This window comes from Amia ocellicauda, unplaced genomic scaffold (genome assembly GCF_036373705.1).
Source record: "Amia ocellicauda isolate fAmiCal2 unplaced genomic scaffold, fAmiCal2.hap1 HAP1_SCAFFOLD_70, whole genome shotgun sequence".
In the NCBI taxonomy this organism is placed as follows: Eukaryota; Metazoa; Chordata; class Actinopteri; order Amiiformes; family Amiidae; genus Amia; species Amia ocellicauda.
In genome coordinates, this window is record NW_027102998.1 from 280001 (window position 1) to 284589 (window position 4589).

Below are 4589 nucleotides of genomic sequence, written 5' to 3' on the forward strand. Positions count from 1 at the left end.
GAGCACTGCCCCGGTGTTAGTTTTCGGAGAAATGCCCCCGTTGATTTGTTATGATTTTTTTTCCGCCGGCCGCCTGGTCGCCCTAATGCAAAGTCAATGGGAGTGAGGAGATAGAAAATTTTTCAAAGTTTTTCACCCGGCCACAAACGACTCCAAAACACACTGGGGCTGTGGCTGGGACTCTCACCAGGACTGCCCCCTACTTTATTTATGGATTAAAAAGCATTCTATATTAATTTTTCGATTTTTGGGACCCGGGACGCCTGGTCACCTAACTCCCCTTCTATCCCTATGGGGGGGGACGGGGACATCGAAAACGCTCCCATCGCTGCCGAGGCACGCTGCGGGGACTCTCCCTACCATCGCCCCATGCTTCCTTTGAAGAATATATGACGTTTTTCAATTTTCACCGACATTTGAAAATCAAAACTTCAGAACATTTCATAGTTATTCTCAATGGGTTGTCTAGGGGCACACATCTCTAAACTGGGGGAAATGCTCAAAATGATTAAAAAGAAAAACAATGCCCCCAGACCCGGGGGGCTGATAGCTGGGAGCCCCCTGAGCACAGCCCCGGTGTTAGTTTCTGGAGAAATGCCCCCGTTGATTTGTTATGATTTTTTTTCCGCCGGCCGCCTGGTCGCCCTAATGCAAAGTCAATGGGAGTGAGGAGATAGAATATTTTTCAAAGTTTTTCACTCGGCCGTCTGGTCCCCTGACTCGAAAATTTTAAAGTGCTCCCATCGGTCCCAGGGTAGGGTGGCTGATAGCTGGGAGCCCCCTGAGCACAGCCCCGGTGTTAGTTTCTGGAGAAATGCCCCCGTTGATTTGTTATGATTTTTTTTCCGCCGGCCGCCTGGTCGCCCTAATGTAAAGTCAATGGGAGTGAGGAGATAGAATATTTTTCAAAGTTTTTCACTCGGCCGTCTGGTCCCCTGACTCGAAAATTTTAAAGTGCTCCCATCGGTCCCAGGGTAGGGTGGCTGATAGCTGGGAGCCCCCTGAGCACAGCCCCGGTGTTAGTTTCTGGAGAAATGCCCCCGTTGATTTGTTATGATTTTTTTTCCGCCGGCCGCCTGGTCGCCCTAATGTAAAGTCAATGGGAGTGAGGAGATAGAATATTTTTCAAAGTTTTTCACTCGGCCGTCTGGTCCCCTGACTCGAAAATTTTAAAGTGCTCCCATCGGTCCCAGGGTAGGGTGGCTGATAGCTGGGAGCCCCCTGAGCACAGCCCCGGTGTTAGTTTCTGGAGAAATGCCCCCGTTGATTTGTTATGATTTTTTTTCCGCCGGCCGCCTGGTCGCCCTAATGCAAAGTCAATGGGAGTGAGGAGATAGAATATTTTTCAAAGTTTTTCACTCGGCCGTCTGGTCCCCTGACTCGAAAATTTTAAAGTGCTCCCATCGGTCCCAGGGTAGGGTGGCTGATAGCTGGGAGCCCCCTGAGCACAGCCCCGGTGTTAGTTTCTGGAGAAATGCCCCCGTTGATTTGTTATGATTTTTTTTCCGCCGGCCGCCTGGTCGCCCTAATGCAAAGTCAATGGGAGTGAGGAGATAGAATATTTTTCAAAGTTTTTCACTCGGCCGTCTGGTCCCCTGACTCGAAAATTTTAAAGTGCTCCCATCGGTCCCAGGGTAGGGTGGCTGATAGCTGGGAGCCCCCTGAGCACTGCCCCGGTGTTAGTTTTCGGAGAAATGCCTCCGTTGATTTGTTATGATTTTTTTTCCGCCGGCCGCCTGGTCGCCCTAATGCAAAGTCAATGGGAGTGAGGAGATAGAAAATTTTTCAAAGTTTTTCACTCGGCCGCCTGGTCCCCTAACTCGAAAATTTTAAAGTGCTCCCATCGGTCCCGGGATAGGGTGGCTGATAGCTGGGAGCCCCCTGAGCACTGCCCCGGTGTTAGTTTTCGGAGAAATGCCCCCGTTGATTTGTTATGATTTTTTTTCCGCCGGCCGCCTGGTCGCCCTAATGCAAAGTCAATGGGAGTGAGGAGATAGAAAATTTTTCAAAGTTTTTCACTCGGCCGTCTGGTCCCCTGACTCGAAAATTTTAAAGTGCTCCCATCGGTCCCGGGATAGGGTGGCTGATAGCTGGGAGCCTCCTGAGCACTGCCCCGGTGTTAGTTTCTGGAGAACTGCCCCCGTTGATTTGTTATGATCCGTAGTTGCCGGCCGGCCGCCCGGCATTGCTCTATCGGATGGAGCGTGGGCTGGCTATGGGAGATTTAGCGATTTTCGGAACCGGCCCCGATCGCCCCCCAAACCGGGTGGCCACGAGGTGGGACCCCCCTGAGCACTGCCCCGGTGTTAGTTTTCGGAGAAATGCCCCCGTTGATTTCTTATGATCCGTAGTTGCCGGCCGGCCGCCCGGCATTGCTCTATCGGATGGAGCGTGGGCTGGCTATGGGAGATTTAGCGATTTTCGGAACCGGCCCCGATCGCCCCCCAAACCGGGTGGCCACGAGGTGGGACCCCCCTGAGCACTGCCCCGGTGTTAGTTTTCGGAGAAATGCCCCCGTTGATTTGTTATGATCCGTAGTTGCCGGCCGGCCGCCCGGCATTGCTCTATCGGATGGAGCGTGGGCTGGCTATGGGAGATTTAGCGATTTTCGGAACCGGCCCCGATCGCCCCCCAAACCGGGTGGCCACGAGGTGGGACCCCCCTGAGCACTGCCCCGGTGTTAGTTTTCGGAGAAATGCCCCCGTTGATTTGTTACGATTATTTTTCGCCCAGGCGATGTGCCTTTTCATTTTGTTTTGCACTTTCCTTCATTCCTTGGTGCATGCTACCATCTAACGGACACATTTCGGTACTGCAGTTTGAAAGTAATTTCCCCGTCTAGGGATCTCTCAATGCCCTGGGCTGCGAAAGGAGGGCAAGGACACCCTATGTTCTCATGAGTGCAAAGCCCCCCCGGCTTCAAGGCATTCCAAAAGGAAAACCGGAGACACTGCTGTACACACACACACACACACACACACACACACACACACACACACACACACACACACACAGAGAGAGAGAGAGAGAGAGAGAGAGAGAGAGAGATAGAGAGAGAGTAGTCACACAGTGGAATAAACTCCCCAGCGATGTGGTAGAAGCTGAAAGTTGGGGAACATTGTGATGGTCTATATTTCTTGGCAGATAATAAAAGATGCTCTTATCATGCCTCCGTTGATGTGTTATGATCCATAGGTTGCCGGCCGCCCGGCATTGCTCTGATCGGATGGACCGTGGGCTGCCTATGGCAGAGTATGGGCGATTCTTCAGCCGGCCCCGATGGCCCCCCAAACCGGGTGGCCACGAGGTGGGACCCCCCTGAGCACTGCCCCGGTGTTAGTTTTCGGAGAAATGCCCCCGTTGATTTCTTATGATCCGTAGTTGCCGGCCGGCCGCCCGGCATTGCTCTATCGGATGGAGCGTGGGCTGGCTATGGGAGATTTAGCGATTTTCGGAACCGGCCCCGATCGCCCCCCAAACCGGGTGGCCACGAGGTGGGACCCCCCTGAGCACTGCCCCGGTGTTAGTTTTCGGAGAAATGCCCCCGTTGATTTCTTATGATCCGTAGTTGCCGGCCGGCCGCCCGGCATTGCTCTATCGGATGGAGCGTGGGCTGGCTATGGGAGATTTAGCGATTTTCGGAACCGGCCCCGATCGCCCCCCAAACCGGGTGGCCACGAGGTGGGACCCCCCTGAGCACTGCCCCGGTGTTAGTTTTCGGAGAAATGCCCCCGTTGATTTGTTATGATCCGTAGTTGCCGGCCGGCCGCCCGGCATTGCTCTATCGGATGGAGCGTGGGCTGGCTATGGGAGATTTAGCGATTTTCGGAACCGGCCCCGATCGCCCCCCAAACCGGGTGGCCACGAGGTGGGACCCCCCTGAGCACTGCCCCGGTGTTAGTTTTCGGAGAAATGCCCCCGTTGATTTGTTACGATTATTTTTCGCCCAGGCGATGTGCCTTTTCATTTTGTTTTGCACTTTCCTTCATTCCTTGGTGCATGCTACCATCTAACGGACACATTTCGGTACTGCAGTTTGAAAGTAATTTCCCCGTCTAGGGATCTCTCTCTCGTCTAGGGACACTGCTGTACACACACACACACACACACACACACACACACACACACACACACACACACACACACACACACACACACACACACACACACAGTGAGAGAGAGGGAGAGATAGAGAGAGAGAGAGGTGGAGAGGGAGAGAGAGGTGGAGATAGAGATGGAGATAGAGAGAGATGGAGATAGAGAGAGAGATGGAGATGGAGAGAGAGATGGTGATAGAGAGATAGAGATAGAGAGAGAGATGGTGATAGAGAGATGGAGATAGAGAGAGAGATGGTGATAGAGAGATGGAGATAGAGAGAGAGATGGTGATAGAGAGAGAGTCGTCACACTCTGGAACAAACTCCCCAGAAGCTGAAAGTTGGGGAACATTATGATGATCTTTATTTCTTGGCAGATAATAAATGATGATCTTACAGAGGGCGACTTACAACACCAGTGCAAACATACAGCGAAGGACAAGGCATCAATCGCGACAGAATCCCTTGAGTTAAAGCAGCAGATTCAGAATA